Genomic DNA, 23,745 nt, shown 5'->3' on the forward strand with positions numbered 1-23,745 from the left:
CTCTTCTTGGGATCTTGGGCACGCATGCACACGCACCCAGTGTGAGTTTAATCATTGGGTCTGGGACTTGAACCGCGCTCGACTACATGGGAGTCCAGTAACATAGCCATTATGCCAACTGTTGGACCCTCCAAAAATATTTTTAATAAAGAGCTGTAGAGGTCACTTTCAATAATTTCATCTATAAGCAAAACCTTTATAAATTAGTTGTTAACCTTTTAATTTACCATTGCTCTGTCTTCTGCTAAAATGGAAATACTGTTTACTCAGATTTGGTTTTTGTCTGACTCATCACTTCCTTATTTTAGTCTTTCAGTTCCAGGCTTCAAATAAGTGTATTCCTTTTACCTAAAGCATTTAAGGAAAATTGGCTGCTGAGAAAATGTATAAAGATCTCACTTACATGTTGCCCAACTTTTATAAGCAAAAGTAGTAAATAGAAAATTAAGTGTTGTGGACATTTTTAAAAAATTTATTTAATTTTATTTATTTTAGTTTTTATTTGACCAAGGGAGATAGAGAGGGAAATCAAGAAAGAAAGTGCCAGGTCTGGGAATCAACCTGTAGTCAGCCATGGGAGAGTCCAGTACCCTAACAACCATGTCACTTGCCAGCTTCCCCAGCATTTTTTCTTTTCTTTTCCTTTCTTTTTTCTCTTTTCTTTCCTCTTCTCTTTTCTATTTCTTTTCCCCAAAGAAGAGTGTTTTATTATTTGTATGTATAGAAAACTCAACAGTGTACATTGCCAATGTGAGACACGAATTTCCAGTCCAGGACATTGCCTCCTTGGTGACACCGGATCTCGTCACATCTGTCATAGTCAGTCCTGATGGCTTCCACCAGCTTAGCCAGAGCACATTTGTCCTCCAAGTTAACCTGTGTGAAGGCGACGGCGGTGCAGGTTTTCCTATGCACCAGGCAACACAACCTGGCCTTTCCCTTGATAATGCAGTAGGGAACCCCCATCTTCCAATACAGGGCAAGCAGGAAGACAGCTAGCTCGAGGGGGTCCAAGTCATGTGCAGTCACCACAAGCTGAGCCCTCTTGTTAGTCACCAAGATGATGATAGTGTTGACTCCTGTTCGGAGGACAGGCTACCCCTTAGTAGCGACATTCGCATTACCAGCAGCTTTCCTCTTCACCCGGGCCAGCAGGCACTGCTTCTTCTCTTGTTTCATCTCTGGCTTGTACTTGTGGGCCAGCATGAGCAGCTGAGTAGCTGTCCTGTGGTCCAGGGCCTGGGTGAGCTGTAATTGCAGGAGGCACTTTCAGCTGCTTGTAGAAGCTGGTTCGTCGCTGCAGCCGGATGTGGCCGGGGCTGTTTAACGAAGTGGGTGAGGTCCTTTTTGGGCTGGATGTCCTGTCCTATGCTAGAATTCTTAGGTCTGTTCTCAAACAGGGGCATTTTTATAGGCTCAATTTAACTAATACTTATTGATAACATAGAAAGTCGAGGTCAATAGGTTTTTATATATCTGCTTGTAATTATTCAAAAGATATGACTAATTTTACCATCTGTTGCCACAGAAAGAATATAGTCTCAAAGGACTTAAAATTAATACATGACTTTCAGGTTACAATAAGAAGCAATAGGATTTTTGACCAGAACCCAATGTCAATGACTCAAATTTTGACATGAGATATTGTGCATTTAGCCATGATAATCAAATAAGAATCCAGCACGCCCATGGAAAGTGACCTCCACAGGCGATTTCTCGTTTTCTGTCTCCCTGTCTCTCTCTGTCTTTCTGGTGAGTGCATGTACCCTATAGCAAATCCTCTCCAAAAAAAAAATTTTTTTTTCAATTGCTTAATTTCATTTTTTAACACACACACATACATAAACTCCTTCTAAAAATACCTTTTCTTGCAAATCAATTGCTATTATCTTTCATCACAGACAATCCAATGTGCATATTGTGTCTCTACAATTCCAAATGTAGAATGCACTGAAATCTCCCTGTGGGTTAGGTCGTGCAAGGGATTGTGTGTCTGTGAACTCACACAAGGATTCTTCTGAAGATGTTTCAGGAGTATTCTGAGGACAGGGCACATTTTTGTGTACTCTCACAGAGTAATGACACATTTATCCATTCTGCAGATGGTTCCAGAGAGGAAAGCCTCAATGTCTCTGTCTTAGATGTGCCAGCACTTCTCTCATGCCTTCCTGTGCCCATTAACATATATTGATAGCAAGAAGAAAATAAACCACTGTTATTTATTTTCCAGGGGAATTCTCCTCTGTCCCCAGGCATCAGAATGTGTTTTGATTTTTCTCCTTTGAAAAAAGCGTTATCAGTACATATGGAAACTGTCAAACCTTAATGCCAGTTATACAAATAATTTCAAAAACAGATAATTTTTAAAAATTAAAGTGTTTTTTATGTTTTGTGGAAGCTCTAAAATGAAATAAGTACTAAATATTGGCCAAAAACTATCTCATGAGGCTTTTGGATTAAGATGCTAAACTTATAAAGTTGGTAAAAAATATTTTGATGAAGGTATTGTTCAACTCCTCTGTCAATGGCAAATTAATTGTCATAGAAGAAAAAAAGACTTTATTTTTAATTCAAAACATCAGAAATGCCAGCAGTTGAAGTGACTGTTGGTTTAACCACATCATCTCTAAATTGGCAGCACAAGGCAATGGCCTAAATATAAGCACTGCAATTGTGGTTTTGGTCTCAGAACCATTGCAGTTGTTAGTTACCATACTGGAGCAGGAAAAATTGCTCCTGGTAGGGGAAGGAATTTGGGAACTGCCACAGCAGGTTAATTTAGACTAACTTGGACCTCAGTCATGAGGGTCACACATGTCTTCTGGAATTATTTGGTCAAGCTTGTGCTGGTTAGGTTAACAAGAGAAGACTGTTCTAGTTTTTAAAATGAGGAAGACAGAGAGATAGACAAAGGCATTCTAAAAATTAGAGGCATGAGCTATGTTTTCAAGAGGAAAATATTTTAGTTAGAAACCCAAATCTTGAAATCTAACTTTTGGGTTTCAATGTCTTTCAACCTACATATGGAAGTTAGGTATAACGATTCCTGGACGTATACTGGGAATTAAGATGTGTGCTTTGTGTCTCATCATAGTAGCACCATTATGACATACTATCTCCTTTGGCTTTATTTCTTTTTTTCAGCCACAAATTGAGCTCTGTGTTTTCAAGGAGGTTCTATGGATCAAGGGTGCGAGCATAGTGTCCATTCCCTGCATGTCCATTTCCATTCATTCATTCTAGCAACCCAGCAATTCCATTCCAAGTCTCTACTATAGACTAATTCTTGCATATATTCACAAGAAAATTCAAACAAGAACATTCATGACAAAAACAATTGTAAACACTTTATGTAACAATAGCTAATTTTTTTTTTGGAGAGGTTTTTTGTTTGTTTGTTTGTTTGTTTGTTTGTTTGCTATAAGGAGTGTGTGCTCGCCGGACAGCCAGAGAGAGACAGAGAGACAGAAAGCAAGAAATCACCCCCGGGGGGATGGACACACCACAGTCCTTTCTACCCTCGGGATCTTGGGCACGCATTCACATGTGCCTGGCATGAGTTTTAAGCCACCGGGATGCGAACCGCAGTCGACTATATGGGAGTCCAGCGACATAGCCATTATGCAAACTGCTGTTCCCACAATAGCTTAATTTTGAACATGAGAAAAATTAGTTATAAAAGGAACTTATGTATTCATGTGTATACGTTTGTGTGTGTGAGCACATGCATGCAGAAACAGTTAAATGCAGTTCAGGGGCAAAATGTATGTATGCATATGGATATATCTCAAAACCCAAGGTATTGAACAAAAATAGTTTGCAGAGGGATACTTAAGTATGATACTTCTTATTTGGTAAAGCTGTCATGGGAGATGTTGATGATAAGAAAGAGGGTTTGTTGGAGCTGGACAGATGGCAAGGACAATACGAAAGTAGGATAAGACTAGCTTTGCATAGTGGCGGTATCGTAGCCAATGAGGTTTATCCGAGGCACAATTATTGCTAATTGAAAGTAGAATAAGGCTCACAGGCCAATGGGAACAAAGAGGAGGCAGACTACTCCTTCTCTCACCTACCATTGTCTCAACTTTACATGCAGGATCAAGAAAGTACAAAGAACTCTTACTAGAAATAAGTAACTGCACACAAGGAGAACTATGTAGTGAAAACCATGATAAAGTGTCCAGTATGCTGTCTCTATTACTTAATGTGGTCTTCACCACCTTATTTTTTCCTATCCACAAGCAATCTAATTGTGCTTTTTCATATGTTTGATATGATAGAAATATAAATTTTGGATAAATTCAGCTAATGTGACATAAAAATGAACCAGAAATATAAAAGCTATGAAAATGGATGTACGTGTTGTTATAAATGTTATCATGTAACAAATATTTGTGAGTAATGAATAATTGGGTCAATATCTAATTGGGAAAACACTTCTTTAGCCTGTCATTTTGTGATATGAAAAGGTAAATTAACTGAACGTCCACATTTGTTCATGAAAGAAATTAACCATCATTGACAATCAGTGAAGTTCTCAGGAAGCAATGACTCAGTTTCTTAAAGTGAGATGAGAGATTTTCATATTAAAAAATGTGAAAATAACACCAAAATTCAAATGTGAACGAAATGAAGTCTGAGTATTACCTCGCAAAATCATGTGTGACCTCCTCTCGCTACTGAAATCTGCTAGTGGGATGTGATCCTTTCAGCTTCCTAGCTAAAATAGAGTTCACGAAAGTGTAGTTGATAGATAATGAAAATAATGTTTGCAGTATATGTTCAAAAGCCTTTAAATATAAACTAATGTTAAAAACAGTCTAAGGACGACTAAGAAGAAAATATCAAAATACAATTCATGGTAGGGGAAAGAGAGGTAGGATGTTCTCAACCAGAAATGAATCTAAATGTGTGTAAATTTAGTTTGGCCAATGTAAGATTATTACCTGTTACTTAAAGATTCCAAAAGGCAGTCAAGTAAAATCATATTGTTGGATATTTGAAAGAATGATTAGCCACTGCCTCCGTGCAACCCCTTCCTTTTGCAAAACCTAAAGAATATAAATTCTAAAATGTAATAACTTCAATATTTCTAATAAAATGGTAAATATTCTCCACCACTAAAAAAGAAAAAAATACTCAGAGAGAAATTGGGTTCTTAAAATTCTGCTCCATTTCTCCACAAAGCACGTATCTCTAGCAATCTGACAGCCATGGCTTGACTAAAACTGGGCAATCATTTCTCAGAAAGCAGTATTTACCTAATTAAGAGCTTCTCTGTGGTCCCCCGTTACTTAATTGTGTCATTAGCAGGAGTTTTGACATGAAGAACAACTTGCGTCTGGAGCACCAGCCTGGCCTCCGTTAGGGAAGCCCAGAGGAGCAGCTCCCCGGGGGAATGGCAGCAGCCTGCCGCAGTATGTACAGCACGAAATAGAATAATTGGTCCCCAGAGGGGCTGTCTCTTCAGCTGCCAATAGGGATTGTTTTTTCCTTGTGAATAAAAAGCCAAGCCTCCATGAATCTTCTACTGAATATTAACTTGTGGCTCTGGTGCTCAGCGGCTTGTGGGAGGAATTAGGTCCTGGCAATGGTTATGGCTGTCCTCTTTGCAGCGCTGCCACTATGACAGCATGGAATCGATGGTCCTGACCAAGGGAATAATGTAGTCGGGCTTCCTAGTCGTCAGACTGATAAAATGTGCAGTGTACCATAACGGTGTCCAACTGGGTGAGATCATAGGGGTTAAGCTTCAGACTTGGGGCCAAAAGGATGCTTTGCCCTCCTGTGAGACAACAGAGCAAAGGACTAGAATTGACTGAGATCTTCAGGGAGGTCAGGTGGGAGCTTCCTGCTGCTCCAGCCTTTCTCCAACAGGAAAAGCAAAAGAAACGAGGTGAACACAAGAGCTTAGAAATATTTTCCCAGAGGAAAAAAAAATGAATATTTCTAGATAGGTATTTTTTTTTTATTGAGATTATGTTTCACTTACAATAAATACACCCTTTTAATGTGTTGAGTTTAGTGGTTTTAGTATTCATAAAGCTGTGTAAGCATCACCACAGTGTAATTCCAGAACATTCTCATCATCCCCAAAAGAAAATCTGTACCCATTAGCCGTCACTCCCCACTTCACCCTTCTCCCAGCCCTTGGTAATCAGTCATCCACTTTCCATCTTTTAAGGTTTATTTATTTATTGCCTGAGAGAGAGAGGAAGAGAGAGAAAGGTGGAAGATGCACACGGGCACCCCAGCGAGGTTTTAATGCCATGTTCCACCTTCAGCCTCAGCCCGCACACAGCATGGGGACACGCTCACTGACCAAGCATGCTCAGAGATGTCTCACAGTGAGAACCAGGACCTCTTCCATGTGTGTCCAGCTGTATTATCCACTGCACCACTGTCTGGCCACAACTTTCTGATTCTGTGATTTGTCTATTCTGGAAATTTCTGAAAAAGCTTTTATTTAAGTGTTTTTAGATATCTACCATGTATTAGAGATGGCAAATGTTAAATACTACCATTAAAACTGGAGGGATTGGTTCAATCTTGGTGGTACAGTGGGTAGTGTATTGAACTGTAGTGCCAGAAACCAAATGGCTGAGTGTTATGTTAATATTCTGAGTAGACCTGAAAACACACAAGATGTGCACCCCTCCCTCCCCAATCCCTCCTTGAGATCCTGACAAGGTAGAGAGCTGGCGAAAGGGAATTACAGCATGATAAGACCTGGTTGGAGTATTCCCGTCACACACACTGTAAGCATGAGCATGTACTCTTTCTTGTAAATAAACCAAACTGAAAAAAAAATAAAAAAAGGCTTGACAGAGGTCCCAGTAGATGGCATAATGGTTACATTGCTAGACTCCCATGTAGTCAACCACAGTTTGAGTCCTGGTTCCCGTGGCTTGAAACTCACACTGGGTGGGCATGTGTGTGGACCCAAAATCCCAAGAGGAGAATGGAGTAGAGTGGATTTCAGTGTGGCCATCCCCCTGGGAGGTGTTTTCTTACTTCATTCTCTCTGTCCCTCTGGTGAGTGCATGCACCCTATAGCAAAAATCTAAATAAAAAAATATATATATACAAAAAAAAAAAGAGAAAAACTGGAGGGAAAAGGAGTGGTCTGTAATCTATAGCTATTACATAGAGTTTTAATTTGAACTAGGACTTTAAAAAATGATCACAGAATAGAACGAAAATGGTCATGAATAATATTGACCTAACTTTTTTCTTCTTATTCCTCAGTATTAGATTCAGTAAGATTCTAAGATATTAGAATCATAGAGGCTTAGACTATATTCTGTTGGTAGAATGCCTTTTCTTATTTGTTTGTTTATTTTAGACTAGTACAATAAAATTCTTTTGAGGAAATAATTATTTTCGATTATTTTCATTTTCATTCTCTATGAGAAATTTTGAAAACTGTGTATCTTTGCTCTTAAAAAAGAAAAAACCTACTATTCCATGACCATTTTTAAGTATAACAGCTCAAACTGACTACAATTTCCTGTGAATACAAGGAAATAACATGCATATAACATGCATATATTTCCTCATATATGGCATTATTTGCAATTAAATATAGTACAATGGAAACATCAAGATTTATTATGATTAAACTGACTTTGTAAAACACATTGAATTTTAGGCAATAAAATAAAGAGAATGATAAGAAAAAGAAAAACCTGTTTTTTGGAAAGTGTTTTGAAAAGAAAGTAAGAAAATATTTTAAGAAAAATTTAGTTTCTAAATACAAGGTGACTTGTATTTTATGAATGTTTGCATAAAGGATTCAATGTAACCAAGGAAGCTAATTGAAAATTAGCCCCTAGGTATTTATAGGTAAGTGACTATCCTAGGATACAAACTCATCTAGTAAAGGGCCACTGAAATAATGTTTGAATGTCTCTTTCCCCCTCTATATTCCCAAAATTGAATTGTAAGTGTTGCCACTGGCTTTCTCAGTTAGGGCCTTGCAGTGTTAACTCTGGAACACCTGCAGTCTTTATGGTAACTTTTTGCTTTAAAAAAATGTTATTTGGGGGCCAGCAGGTGGCATGGTGGTTAGGGCACTGGACTCCCACATGGACAACTGTGGCTCGAGTCCTGGACCTGGTAGCTTGCTTTCTCACTTTCTCTCTCTGGTGAGTGCATGTGCCCCATAGCAAATTAAAGAATAAAGATAATAAATAAAAGTAGATAAATAATTCTTTAATAAAAAAGTTACTTAACACATTGAACATCTAATAGTAGCAAAAAGTATGCTACTAAACAAGGTAATTTCTCTTTATCACAAGCTTTTAGGTTGAGTAGTATTTTAGTTCTCCTAGAAACCAGAGCTTAAAACAAAAGACTTGTGTTTTGGTTCATTTTATACTGCAATAGCAGAATATCACAGACTGGGTAACAAAAAATAGAAGTTTCCTTGGCTCACAATTTTGGAGGCTGGGAAGTCCAAGAGCATGGTCCTGGCATCTGATGAAGGTCATCCTGTGGCAGAAGGGCAGGAGAAAGCACAAGAGCCTGCCAATACAAGGGAAGACTCCCCTTTTATAAAAACTGCTCTTGAGATAACTAACCTACTAACCTGCTCTTGAGATAATGACATTAATCCACTCATGAGGGCCCCCACCCTCATGACCAAATCACCTTTTACTCAGCTCCATCCCCTGACACCATTACATTGGAGTTTAAATTTCTAATACTTGAACTTGGGAGACAAATTGAAATGAGAGTAACTTGCTTGTAATTTATTCTGGAAAAATTTCCAAAAAAACAGGAGAGGGAGACTGGACGGAGGAAAATGAAAGAAATACCCATCCAAAGGTGTATACTGAGATAAACCCAGAAAGCACAAATGTATTCATTCTTGGAAAATCATTATGTATGCTGTAAAGATGTACAATGATTAGATATTTTTAAAAAAGAAGAGAAAATCATGCCAGGTGCATGTGTGTGCATGCCCAAAGTCCCAAGAGAGGGACAGAGGAGAAGGGATTGTGGTTTAACTATCTTCCCCAAGGGCTGATTTCTCTCTCTCTCTCTCTCTCTCTCTCTCTTTCTCTCTCTCTCTCTCTCTCTCTCTTTCTCGCAAGTGCACACACCCTGTGGCAAATAAATAAATAAATAAATCGTATAGACCCTTTGGCTCAGCAATTCTACTTTTAATAATTGGCCCTAAGGAGAAAAATAGATACATTCACAATGATGTATATACAAGACTAGTTAGTAAAAAATTGTTAATAGCATTGAAAAATTGAAGATGATTTTTAAGGGTTTTTTTATTATTATTATTATTTTGTCACAGAGTATGTGCTCTCTAGGGAGAGACAGAGAGAGACACTGAGAGGAAAAGTGAGAAATCACCCTTCTCATGGGGGATGGCTACACCACAATCCTGTCTCCTCCATTTTCCTTCTGGGATTTGGGGTGCACACATAACTGGCGTGATTTTCAAGCTGCCAGATGTGGAACTCAAACTAAGATTGGCCATGTGGGAGCCAGTACCCTAACCATCATGCTGGCCCACATCTTTTACGTTTATTAATAGAGATATAGTTAATAAAAGTTTGATAAATCCAGAAAATACAATACCAGAAAGTTATCGAAAACTACCACAAACACGCACTTATTGACATAGAAAGATTATCGCAACACTTGTAAGTAACAAACCTAGTCAATAAACTGTAGACATATACTCATGTAAAATTATGTATGCATAAAGATGTGTCTAGACAAATATTTAACAAATTTTTAACAGTGCTTCTCTCTAAATAGCTATGCATCGTGAGATATTTTCCTTCTACATATTTTATGTACCACTTGGGAGTCTGTAAATTACACTATTATTTTTGCAATCTGAAAAAAGAGCAACTTTTTTTCATTTTGAGGAAAATAGATTCTAGTTTCCAATTTGGACAAAAACATGTGGGTAGCTCCTACTATCCCAAATTTAGTCTGGGTGTGCTACTTGTTACAATAACATGCAATAATTAGTTGACTCAGGGTACGTTTTCACCCCTTGACACAAAAGGTTTTGACTGTTATACTCTGGAATTAATTGGGATGAATTGATGAAGATATGCTGAAACTTGGTTTGCATGCAGCAATAAATAACATACCAAAAATCTAACGACCCTTCTGTCTTTCTACATGTTGTCTGCGGGCTCACTTGGTGTGTCCAAGATGCCAATCATCCAACCCAAAAAACTAGTTTTTGGTTTGCTCAGATTAAGAGTGAGTCATGGAAAGACTGGCATTTGGGACATAGAAAATAAGATCAGTATCAAGAGAATGTTCCTCTGTGATTCTCTAAACAATCTTCTTCCTTCTCAGTCTCCTCCCAGTATTTTCTAGGTTCATCTGAGGTTCATTTCTTATCCCTGTATTATTCGTTAGATGTATGATATATTTTATTAAGGGATGAATTTGTTTAACATATTTTATGCAATATATCCAATATCATGTAGTGAGAATATGCAAAGTATAGATCATATGCTGATAAAGTATATTTTATCAGTGTATTGATTAGCTTAATAGATTAATTAATTAGATTGACCTGATTAATAATAAGCTTTCAAAGCTTCACTGCTGTAACTGATGGTTGTCTTACTGGTGGCCTAGAAACACACCTTCTGATTCATCAAAAGACTAAATAATTCTCATCAAATAATTGAATTGTATTCTAATTCTCTGCTAATTGGTAGTTCATATCTGGTAGTTAGGAAAATCTTGATTAGTGAAACATTCCTTTCCGTCTTGATTCAAATAAACTATTCACTGCTTGTCATCATATATTGTTTACAGGTGGATTTGTAAGAATTCTCTTTTTGGGTAAAAATCTTTCTCTCTCTAGTTAGATAACATTATTTGCTATATTTTGGGAGGATGAAAAAAGACAAAGACTGTATCTCAGTCTCCAGCATTCAATGCCTTGCACTCTGAATGGATAAAGGAATGTCAGAGACTCCCATATGTCCACACTGTATCCAGGGCAAGGCTGTAAGACCAACAGTAGTTAACTGATGCTGGTTGGTAACAGGTGTTTAGAGAGGAAAGAGATAACTGCTTGACACAGGACTGTGCCAGTGGGTGGCTTGGCAAGAGAATCATTGGTAGTTGCCCTTTTCTGGCTTGCATTGGGTAGTGGGCCTCTTCCTATACAAGAGCAACCCAAACGTGGACCCAGGCAGGAACTGAACAGGCAGGACCACTGCAGGGGCTATTTCAGGCATAGTCCTGGGGGCTCACATGGTTTGTCTTCATAACTGTGGTCGCTTCAGGAGTACAGAGGTTTTGGTAACTGTTTGAGGCTAGTTTAATCTTTGTGATTTTTTATTTTTAATCTAGAGTAGTTTCTTTTTTTCAGAAATTAAAAAAAATTTCTTTTATTCTAGCTTATTTTATTTTGAGTTTTTATTGTTGAACATTTAAGAGTAATTAAAATGAATGAGACATAATGAAAATCCAGGTATTTTGAGTAGGTGAGTCTGGGCTAGGCCCCAGACTTTCTTACTAATTAAAAAGCAGACTGAGTGATTCTTACAGGCAAGAGTTTCATAATCTTTGACTGGATCACTCAGTCTCAAAGAATGGGAAAACATAGTCTTCACCTTATGTAATTTTCTGGCACAAAGCAAGGCTCCTCATCAGTCACTTGTAATTCCAATATTTATTGGGAACATAAATATGTATCAGTTACTGCTTGGCCCTGAGAACAAAGACAATGTCATGGACTGGGAAGAAAGCAGGTAAAAGTTACACTTTAGGGATGGTAACTGTCAGTCAGTTTCATCACACTTCCTGAAAAAAAAGATTTTCTTAAAATTTCTAAATGAAACTTTGGAATAGTTAAAATGGAGCATTTTGAAGTAGGGAATAGCTTCTGCCTCTTTTCAGAAGAATGGCATACAACATGCTAAGCAATAGAACCATGTATTTTTCTTTCAAACAAAAATGCTACTAGAATGCTGATACAGGCTAGATCTAAGCTTAAGCTAGGAATATGCTAACTATAGGTGATGTGTTGGTCACACATACCATATATATCAGAGCTTTGACCTAGGCTCGAACTAAGTGGTGTCTTATTATTAATACTATTTAATAAGTCCTAGTTCATAATTGTTTGGAGGACTTTTCTTCCCCTTCCGCTTGTTTTGACACAGACAGGTGTCCCTCTATGGCTCAATTTTAAGTCTCTTTTAACCACTTACAGATTCAGTAGGTGAGATTGGAAGATGAGAAGATGGATCTGAACATGTATGACTGAACCTCATTTTGTCTTCTCTCTCTGAGATCTACGTTGAGCACAACAGGGAAGACCTGTTCCTAGTAGCCCCACCCTTTTCTGATGAGTGGATAATTCCAATCCTGGGGTACCACTTTAAGGACCCATTTTTGCTGTAAACATCAACCTCTTCATCCAACCAGCTTTCACCCATCATTGATGAATGAAGCCACACTTTGGTCTTCACAGGCCTGACTCTCGTTCCTACTGCTCTCTGAATCAGACAGGGCAAACAATGCACTCTGACCTTGACCCAGTCCTAAATAATAACATTTATTGACCATAATGTCAATTGTGAGAGCCATGCAAGCTGCTCTGATCCACTCAAATCAGAATTATAACCATATATTAGTGATGTTGCAGTTAAAAGCAGAGGAAAATCTCATAGTTTCTGCCATTTATCAGCTATTTGACCTCAGGAAACCACTTAACCTCTTCAGACTTCTCTCGTCTCATCTATATAATGGCAATCTTTGTTATAGGATTAGTACTACATTTACAAGACTTGTCACCTGTGCTTGGGTAAAATGTTTATGATGGTGCCCAAAAGTACTTCTTAAGTGATTGGGATACTATTATTATTTATTAATATTTCCATGTTTTGAAGGTTCTTGCCCTAGAGTTTATGTGCTCACTAGAGAGAGACTGTGAGGGAGAAAGTGAGAAATCGCCCCCCAGGGAGATGTCCATGCCACAGTCCCTTCTCCTCTATCTCCTCCTGGAATTTTGTGCACATATGCACAAGACCCTGGCATGATTTTTCAAGCTATCAAGCCAGGGACTCAAACCATGGTCAGCCATGTGGGAATCTAGCACCTTACCCACCACACCAGTAATTGGCCCTAATGTTTTCATTTTGGTTGATGTTCTATCTAGGGTTGCTCTCTATGTCTTTATATCATCTGGTACTTTAGCTTCTGCCATGGAGTGTGGACATTCAGTATATATTGAGTGGGACTCAATTTATGTGACAGTGTCATCTTGTAGTCTGTAAGATGTGTGCGCCTTGAAAAACCCTTTTAAAACCCTGCTGTGGTGTCGCCTTGTTGTCTGTAAGTGTGTGCGCCTCGAACATGTGGTTAAATCTGGAAGACTACCTGTGATAATAAAGGGCTCTTTGCTCCCAACTGGTTCTATACCTAAAGTAATGAATACCTCCTACCCAAGAAAGATAATTAAGGTATCCACTAATAATAATTTTTAAAAAGTGTACCTGGGCACAAGCAACAAGGAACAGTACCCCTTAGTCTCAGGTTTTGGTGTTAGAAGTATTTGGTGTTGCTATCCCTACTGGACATTTGAGTCTACAACCATTTGGCAGAGGGATGTATCGAGACTGAGAAATTCTCATTGCTTACAGGTCTATGCTGGAAAGAGCATAAAATTATAGATTAGAAATATTGGAAATATGTGCAAGAAATATACAGTGATAAATCCTACAATCAAATAAGCTATAGAAACTTTGTATCATTTATTTTCATTGTTTAAAAAGTTGCAGCTATTTATTTGTATGGTTTGATTAAACTTTCTATTTTTGCAGTAAATTCAGCAGCAATGAATTCTAAAAATCATAAGTGCACACTTAATTAAAAATTAAGTATTGAGTTTCCATTTCTCAAGGAAGTTGATGAACATGTAATTTGCAAAAAAAAAAAAAATTTGTTGAGGAGCCAGCAGGTGGCGTGGTGGTTAAGTATGCTGAACTCCCACATAGCTGACCACAGTTTGGGTCCTGGACATAACGGTTTGCTTTCTCATTTTCCCTCTCTCTCTCTTTCTCACTCTGTCCCTCTCTGGTCAAATTTAAATAAATAAATAAATAAATAAATAGTTAAATAAATTAAATAACTCTTAAAAAAAAAAGAAAAAAAATATTGACTCATGACAGAAATAGCCAAGATTGATCATTTTTCTATCATCGTAAAAAAGTCTGCCTTGTAATGTTAGGACTCTTCCCAATTAAATCTTCATGGCTGGCGACATTTCAGTCTGAGGTCATCTCCAAAATAGTGAATGTCACAAAGTAGAATAATAATGCATATATATATAAAACCAGTAGATAAAATAGCTGAGTTCTCATGTTTATTACAGAGTTTTCAGTGTTAAAAATATTTTTTAAGTAAAAGTGGAGTTAAATATGAAAATCCTGGAGTGGCTTTTAGGACCACAGACAGAAAAAATGCTCTGGACTGTACCTAATTGAACTGATCTTTCCTGCAAGCAAGGAAGGACTTACAAGGACTTACCACATGGAGCCTTTTGTATTAATTAGAGGGGTTATTTTTTAAACTTATTTTTAAAAGTATAAAATCAAAACTTAAGATAGTACCATGGAACCAGCTCCATGAGTGGGAAGGTTAGCTAGCTGCCTCCCTCATGGCCTGTATAATTTGAGTCCCAGACCTAGCAACAGTTTCAGAAACATACTGGGCAGGTGGGCAAGTGTATTTGTGTGTGTGTGTGTGTGTGTGTGTGTGTGCGTGCACACTCATTGTACCAAAAGGAGGGAGAAACGGAGGAGAGGGGATTGCAGATGATTATGTCCCGGAGTAGAGTTATGTTCTCTCTCTCTCCCTCTCGCTCTTATTCAACATGCCCAAACTCACACATACACACAAGATAGTGCATGGAAGATTGGACTGGTGCTCTCCGAGTTACTGTTTATGTTTCTAACAGCCCTGATGATGTTGCCCAGCTCCAGGGGGCTTTGTTCACGTTGCATTGATGTAAACAGTGCCTCCAGGTCCTTGGATAAAAGATTTCAGATCTTCCTGTTATGTCTCTGGTGATCCTATGGTTACTGTTGGAGACACTGACCGAGATGATTATCTCTGTGGTAGGCAGAATAATAAAGCCCCAAAGATTCCCTAATCCTCAAAATCTATAAGTACATGAATGTGTTACCTTGCACAGCAATAGGGACTTTGAAGATGTGATTAAAATGACTTTGAGATGGGGAATGTAGCCTGGCTTATCCAGGTGGACCTAATCAAATCATAACCGTCCTTAAAAGGGGAGAAATTTTCCTGCTGTGATAAGAGACAGTGTGACTGGGAGAAGGAGTCAGAGATATGAGACCCCCCACTGGCTTTGAAGGTAGAAGAGGGAACCATGAATTGGGGAATGTGGGCAACCTGCAAAAATCAGCAAGTGCAAAGAAATAGATGCTGCCTCGGAGTTTCTAGAAGGGAATGTAGATCTGCTGACACTTTGATTTTAGTCCATTGAGATTTGCGTTGGATTTCTACTTCCAAAATTATAAAATAATAAATTGTAGTTGTTTCGAGCCACTAAAATTGCAATAATTTGGTACAGCAGCAATAAAAATGCATCACCCATAGAAAGTCTTTTGAATGCTTGGTAAGATTATAGTCTTTCCCATGAGCTCGTCTATAAAAGTCCACACCCTTATTGACAAACTAGATCTGACTTGAATGTTTTTATTTGTTTAAAAAATTATTTTGTTTGTTTGTTTGTTTCAGAACGCAAAGGTACTAGCTACTGTGTCAAACCTAAGAATACAGGGATGAAAACAACAGCAACCTTCTCCTAAGGAGTCAACTCTGTACAGAAGATAAATTTTTCTTCCTCTTCTCTTCCCACCTTGAGCAAATGTATGTTCCTGGCATTTTGAGGGCACTAATTTAATACATTCTGACAATTGTAAGCAATATTGTCCTTATCCCCATCTTACAGAGGAGAAAATTGAAAAACAGAGAAGTAAAGAGTGTCCCAAGGTCATAAACTAATAAATGGTAACATCAAGATATAATCCCATGCAGCCTAACTCCAGAGCCCAGGGCACTGACCATTACAACATCTGACTTCACACACAAACAATATCAATGGCAAAGTGACCAGTCAAACAACAGAGATAAGGAAGAAAGGGTGCCATGCAAACAACTTGGTAGGTCTTAGATAGAAAGTGTTTGCGGATATGGCAACATTTCATGTCAATATAGATCAGTAGTAAGAGCTATCATTCATTCACTCTCTCTTCATGCATGAGTTAGTATAATCGATCTCTTGTTGCATAACAGTTCAAAATGTAATGGCTTAAAATGGTCAACATGTATTCCTGCTCACAAGTCTATGGGTCATCCAGATGGTTCTCCTGTATTGGCCTGGGCTCAGTCATACATCTGTGATCCGCTTCAACTCAGAGAGGCAGCTCTACTTCAGGAGGTTGGACTCTCACATGTACAGGGCTCATCTGTCTGTAGGCTGTGTTGTCTCAGCCTCCTTCATAGGGACTCTGTCCTCCAGCATGGTAGATCAGGCTCATTCACCCAGAGATGGCAGGGTTTCCTGAAAGGCAGCAAACTGAGGTATGATGTAACTTCAGGTGCATTCTATTGGACAATGAAAGACACAGGGAATGTCTGGAAAATCAAGAAGAGCAGATTCAAGGGAAAACAGACACTACATTTAGATGAAAGGATCTTAAATGTCAGAATGCAAAGGGACTTGGTCACAAAAGGGAAAAATTGGGAATCCTTTTGCTATGGATTGACCACAACACACCAAAATTCATTTAAACCTCATGGCAATCCTTTGGTATAGATATTATCATTGTAATTATTTGGCAACTAAGTAAACTATGGAGTCAGTGTTGGCACCAGGAGCTTCCTGACACCAGGGCCTGCATATGATCAAAGAGTAATAGCATGTGTACCCAAAGCACACAGGGAAGAAAGAACAGGGCTGCAAGGATCCTCTGGTGCCTAAATGTAGCAGGAACACGGTGCTGTGGCGTGTAATGAGGCTGTGGGGTCAGAACAAAGAACCTTAACATGAGCAAAGGTGGAGATCATGTTGAATGGTTAAGGGTCTGCTGTCTTTCAGGAGAGAAATGTTAAATGGCTAAACCAAGACTGGCTGGGGACTTGAATTAGAGTGGTGAAGAGAAGAGCTGATACATTTAAGGGGTAGAGCTGACAGGACATGGCACTGGCTGGATCAAGAAGAAAGGCAGGTTCGAGGAGCATAAAAAGATGGGGGAAATGGAAAGGTAGATGCAACTCACTCACTATTCACCTAATGAATATTTTAGAATCCATTCTATGCAGATATTGCACAGGAACTGAAGAGACAAGAATACCTGTTTCATGGAGTTTTTGATTAAGAAAAACCTACGATGTACCATAAACATAATAAAGAAGATATTTTATTATGTGATAGAAAGTTATTAATATAATTATAATATGTATTAGCTGGCTACTATAACAAATGACCACAAACAGGGTTTCATAAAAAACAGACATTTATTCTCACAGGTCTGGAGGCCACAAGTCCAAACTCAACATCGTTGGGCCACAATCAAAGTGTCAGCAGGTCACACTCCTTTTATAGGACAGAAAAATTCTTTTGCTTCTTCCAGTTTCTGGTGACTCCCATTGTCCCCTATCTGGTGGCTATGTCACTTCAATCTTGTCTAGGTTCACTTTGCCTCTTCTTCTGTGTGTGTATCATCTCCCACTGCCTCCTGATAAGAACACTGTGATTGCATTTAGGGCCCACTGAGGTAATCCAATTGACTATAAAACCTCTAAATTCTGGGACCAGCAGTTAGTATAATGGCTATGTCGCTGGACTCCCACGTAGTTGATGGGCTTCGAGTCCCAGACCTGGTGGCTTAAACTCATGCCTGGTGTGTGTGCATGCATGCTCAAGATCCCAAGAGGAGGATGGAGGAGAAGGGATTGCAGCGTGGCCATCCTTCTGGGGGTGATTTCTCGCTTTCTGTCTCTCTCTGTCTTTCTGGCAAGTGCACGTGCCCTACAGCAAAAAAACAAACAAACAAACAAACAAAAAAAAAAAAACTATCAAAAAAAAAAAAAAAACCTCTAAATTCTGGACTGAACAGAAGAAGGACCTTAAACATTTAAAGGGGAGGCGAGGTCATAATCTGAGATGTAGTCACTCAGGAGAAATAGATAGAATGAAAAGGACAGAGGTCAGGGGACAGAACCAATGGAAAACCAACATTTAAAAGATAATAAAATTTAGCCTCATTGATCTACAGAAACCTAGAATTTAGAAAACAAAGCACTGATCTATTTTCTCAGCTTTCAAGCAAACAGGAGCTAAGCAGTGATCTTAGTTAATGCGAAAAATAAAACCTCACCTTTGAAGCTACAGAGTTACACAGAGTCACTAAATCTTCTCCCTCCTGGGCCACTTTCCTGATTAATATCCAGTCACACCTTTCTCCTACCTTTAACACCCTGATCTCCAGGATGCCTGGAACTTCCGACATAGTGCATTGTATTTGTTGGGTGCAAGAATTCATTGGCTGTCTTAGTTTTAAGAGTCTTGACTGCCAGGATTGATAAAGTTTCTACCATAGAAAATCAAAAGAGGAACAGTGTTTTCTTGTGGGCCACATATCCTAGAAACAGCTGCACAAAAAGGGGGAAATATCTGGTTAAAATTCGTTTCTTGTCATAATCTACTTCCAGAACATCCTTGAGAATACTAGGTGTTAAAGTTTGGTTAATGATTTGTCCTGCAAAAGTTTTTGTTTTGGAATTTGGTGTTAGTAGACAGTGACTGGATCACGGAGACGCCAGTCTCTTGAGTGGATTAGTGAGACTTCTAAGTGGATTAGAATTAAGTTCTATCTCTCATGACAAGGGGTTAGTTCTATGAGAGCAGGTTTCTGTAAAAGACAGAGGCACTCGCAACTCTCTTTCTCTCACTGCACTCACTCTCCAATCTCTCTGCTTCTGTTGATCATATTATGGGCTGACCTGATGCCAGCCCTGTGCCTTTAGACTCTCCAGCCATTGGAATCATGAGGCAAACAAACCTCTATTCTTTATCTTATTTTTTAAAGAATTATTTTATTTAACTTTATTCATTTATTTTAATTTGACCAGAGAGGGACAGAGAGAGAGAGAGAAAATGAGAAAGCAAGCCACCAGTTCTGGGACTCAAACTGTGGTCAGCCATATGGGAGTCCAGCATCCTTAACCACCACACTATCTGGCGGCTAAAATTTCTATTCTTTATAAATCACCCACTCGTCTCAGGTATTTCAATTAGAAACACAATGGCAGACTAAAACACTAAGTATAATTTTGTTTACCATTAATATCAATGGGTCAGAATTACTGTTTAGGTTAAAATAAGCCTTCTTTGTTTACCACAATTAAAAAAATTCTAATAAGCTATTTTACACCCTCTTTTTTTATTTTTAGCATTATTTATTTAATTTTATTACCACCCCCCCCCTCCAGAGAGGTTTTTGCTATAGGGTGCATGCGCTCGCCAGAAAGACAGACAGACAGATAGAAAGTGAGAAATCACCCCACAGGGGACATGGCCATTCCACAATCCCTTCTCTTCCATTCTCCTTTCAGGATTTTAGGCACTCACGCACACGCGCCCGGCATGAGTTTAAGCCACCGGGTCTGAGACTCAAACCGCGGTTGACTACATGGGAGGATAGTCTCCCCTGGTGCGCCCCCCCCCTTTTTGTTTTTTTTTTTTTTTTTTTTTTTTTTTTTTTTAAGAGAGATTTTTGCTATAGGGCATGTGCACTTGCCAGAGAGACAAAGAAACAGAAAATAAGAAATGGCCATGCCACAATTCCTTCTCCTCCATTCTCCTCTTAGGACTTTGGGCCCCCCTCCCCCTCATACACACACGAGTGTGTTTCAAGCTGCTGGGTCTAGGACTCGAACCAAGGTTGACTATATGGGAGTACAGCAATATAACCATTATGCTATCTGCTGGTCCTGTATCATTGTTATTTTTAATATTTGCTATAGGGCACATGCACTTACCAGAGAGTCAGAGAGAGGGAGGGAGAGTGAGAGAAAGTGAGAAAGTAAGCCACCAGCTCTGGAAATCAAACCGGGATCAGCCATGTGCAAGTCCAGTGCCTTTAACCACCATACCATCTTCTGGTCCCTTTATATATTCTTCTTAAGAGACATGTAAAAATCAAATGATATACACAAGTTAAATAGTGGTTAGTTTGGGGGAAATACAAATTTTACATTAAAGTGAAATTTTAATCCACTACTGATTGTAATAATTTCTACTTAGTACTCTTGAACAAAAGTGGAACACGATAGTTGACTTATTACAAATATTCACTGGCTACCATTGGACACTCAATGGATATTATTTTTGTATAACTTTGATACTATCCCAGGCTTCTGTTGCCCTAAATTTTAATTTTAATATACTGCCCAATTCACTGGGAATTGGAACTTCCCAATATTGAGTTCTAATATTGTCATGTTCCTTAGCCAAATAAAACATACTTAACTAATGTTTTAATCATGCAGTCATTTAGGATCCAGCCACCTTAACCAAGCGACTGGCTGGCCCCATACTTAACTAATTTGATACAGTGATTACACACATTACCAGCAAAAAGAGTTGAGAACTACTGATTTAAAGTATATAGAAGTCGTTTTTGTCTTCTCCACTGAGTCAGAGCTTTGGTTTTATTAAGAACTAGAGCCCTGCTTAAGAAGTAGCTAAACCTGTTGAGTGATTATGCCCAGAAACAGTAATGCTGCATCACTCCTGCCAACACAAAAAGTCATTGTATCTGGAAACTGCAAACTGGCTTCCCCAAGTCTCCAAGTTTGTATGTGTACAAGAGCATATTTAGAGTGTGGCTGTCCTCACCTACCACACCCCAACTTCTCAAGTACCACCATGGTCCATGTTATAGTCTGAATGTTTATATCCCCTCCAAATTCCTATGTTGAAATTCAGACTTTCAAAGTAATGGTATTGGGAGATAGGGCTTTTGGTAGGTTATGAAGTTATGAGGAAAGAACCCTCATGAATGGGATTAGTGCTTGCATAAATCTGCCCAAGAATACTTTCTTGTAACCTTCCTGTCATGTGAGCTTACACTGAAAAGATGGTAGGCCAGGTGGTGGTGCGGTGGTTAAAGCAGCTGGATCTCACATGGCTGACAGAGTGGTTTGAATCCTGGACTCAAGAACCTGAAGAACATGTGGGCATGTGAGTGTGTGAATGTCAAAAATCACAAAAGGAGGGAAAAATGGAAGAGAAAGGATTGTGGCATGATCGTTCCCCATGGGGGAGGGGTGATGGGCTGCTTTCTCACTTCTCTCTCTCTTTTTCTCTTTTGTGAGTGTATAAACCCTCTAGCAAATTAAAGAGAGAGAGAGAGAGAAAGAGAGAGAAAAGGTGGCTATCTTTGAGGAAATAGTCCCCTGCCAAACATCAAACCTGCTGGCACCTCTGATCATGGACTTCCTGGCCTCCAGAACTGAGAAATAATTTTCTATTACTTGTAAATCACCTAGTTTATGATATTAGGTACAGAAGCCTGATTGTACTGAGACCCTGCCATATCTGAATAAAGGTGATAGGTGTACTTAAGATGCAAATCAGGCTTCAGGGATGGACTCTGCTCAGCTGCTCTAGACTTACCCAAGGCGGTGGTTTCCGAGTTTGCTGCTCCTTAACTCACATGGAAGCCTTTGTAGAATATCTAAATCTATTCCTTATCTTAGGCAGCTGATTTAACACTCAGGGGTTGAGGAACAGCACAAGGTTTAACTCTCCAGGGATTTTCGAAGCGTGAGATTGTTGAGAACTACTGATGTAAAGTATATAGAAGCCCCTTTTAATTAACATCATATCCATGGCTTCAACCATAATTTGAGTGTGATCAAGGACTTTCCAAAAATTTGCTTTAGTGATCTTATGTTTGCTAAAGACTGTCTGATACTGATGATGAATTGATCATAATAGGAGCCACTATTTACAACTACTTAACTGTGCCTTGTGCATTTGTTATTAAATCTTCACAATAACTCAACAAAGTATTTGCTGTTCTCATTCTATGGAGTTAGAACTTGGGGTTTAAAGAAGGGACTCAACACCATACAGCTGGTAAGTTACAGAAATAAGATGCAAATGCACGTGGGTTGAAGTTCAAAGGCAATGCATTAATAGGAATGCAAACGGGTGAGTGCTTTGGGGTACAAAGCTTCAGAGGCACTAGCTTAATCCTGCCTTTCCAAAGGAGAGGAATCTAAGTTGTAACCTGAAGGATAAAGTGAAGCCAAGCTGAGAAGGCCAGAGAGGGGTGCTGAGGAAGGGAGAGGACCACTAGAGAGGGGGCAAAGTAGGAGAAAAAGAGTGTTTCAGGTTGGAGGAAGAGTGTGTGCAAAGGCCTGGATGTGAACCAGAATATGATGACGATCCAAGTGAGACTGAACATGAGATGTCCAAACTAGCTCAGGTTGACATGATATGTCCTAGGGGATCTATGGAAAAGAGAGCATGCTGAGTTTATAAAATTTGAATATGAGCTTGATAATAAACGTGCATGCAATTCAGTAGTGATGTGAGAGAAGTTCATTACAGAAAAAATAGATGCAAAATAAATCCCTAAGACCATTTAATCTGTTTGTCTGAAATCTGCAAAAATAATGGCCATCATCTTTTTTTTTTTTTTTAAGGTTTTTACTATAGGGTGCATATGCTCATCAGAGAGAGACAGAGAGGGGGAAAGTGAGCAATCATCCCCCAGCTGGATGGCCACAATACAATCCCTTGTCTTCCATTCTCCTCTTGGGATTTTAAGCATGCATGCATATGGGCCCAGAGTAATTTTTAAGCTACTGGGTCTAGGACTTGACTATTGTTGGCCATGTGGGAGTCCAACACCTTAACCACACCACCAGCTGCTCCCACCATTCATTCTAGAAGTGGACTAGACATTGTCTGCTGTTCTTCATTTACCTGAAGAACCTAAGCCTCAGAGAGGACTGAGGCTTATTCAAGGTCCTAGCAGCTACAGAAGTGGTCCTGAGCTGGTCCTAGCTATAAAGTGGTTGACTCAAGAGACAGATCCTTTATATTTTTCCCCAGGTTCATAATTTATTGTACACATTGAGTATCACATGATGAGCTGACATTAGCTTCTTCTCCAGGCTTGGGCACTTAGATGAGGTATGGACGTATGACTCCATTTATGTTGCTTTCACAGCTGGAGTTTTCTTAGATCTTAACTTGAAATATAAGATCATCAAAACAGTGCCTCCATGTGTGGCCAATACACAGTTCATTTTATCTGTGAGAGTAGAAGAGTGGAAGTACTTTTTAATATCAGTGAACTGGAGCTGGGCATCAGCTTCTGGACGTGCCACGATACCTGCATACGTTGGAGGACACCATCTGTAGATTTGGTGGCTTTGGCAAGAAGATGGGATCCTTCATGTTTGGTACCATTTGGAGATAAGTCATCAAAGAGAATAAAAATCATTTAACTTAACTTAAATGGTAAAATATAATGAAGAAAGGACCCCCTGTTTGCTTCTTACTTGACCCACCTCCTCTCTGAATTATACAGCTCTTGCAGCAGTGGTCCTTTATTTGGGATTCAGGGCAGCCATCAAGTACACACAAGTTCATATGTATGCACACATGAGCATGTTTTGTAGGGA

At 39.0% G+C, this 23,745-nt stretch overlaps 2 pseudogenes; both read right to left on the bottom strand.

Moving 5' to 3' along the window:
* Positions 1-729: 729 nt before the first annotated feature.
* Positions 730-1,406, bottom strand: LOC102476903 (60S ribosomal protein L7a-like; annotated as a pseudogene).
* A 21,865-nt stretch (positions 1,407-23,271) lies between these two features.
* Positions 23,272-23,745, bottom strand: part of LOC102477315 (up-regulated during skeletal muscle growth protein 5 pseudogene) — a 5,922-nt pseudogene continuing 5,448 nt past the window's right edge.

The sequence above is a fragment of the Tupaia chinensis genome, unplaced genomic scaffold (assembly GCF_000334495.1).
Source record: "Tupaia chinensis unplaced genomic scaffold, TupChi_1.0 Scaffold000392_1, whole genome shotgun sequence".
Lineage (NCBI taxonomy): Eukaryota > Metazoa > Chordata > Mammalia > Scandentia > Tupaiidae > Tupaia > Tupaia belangeri.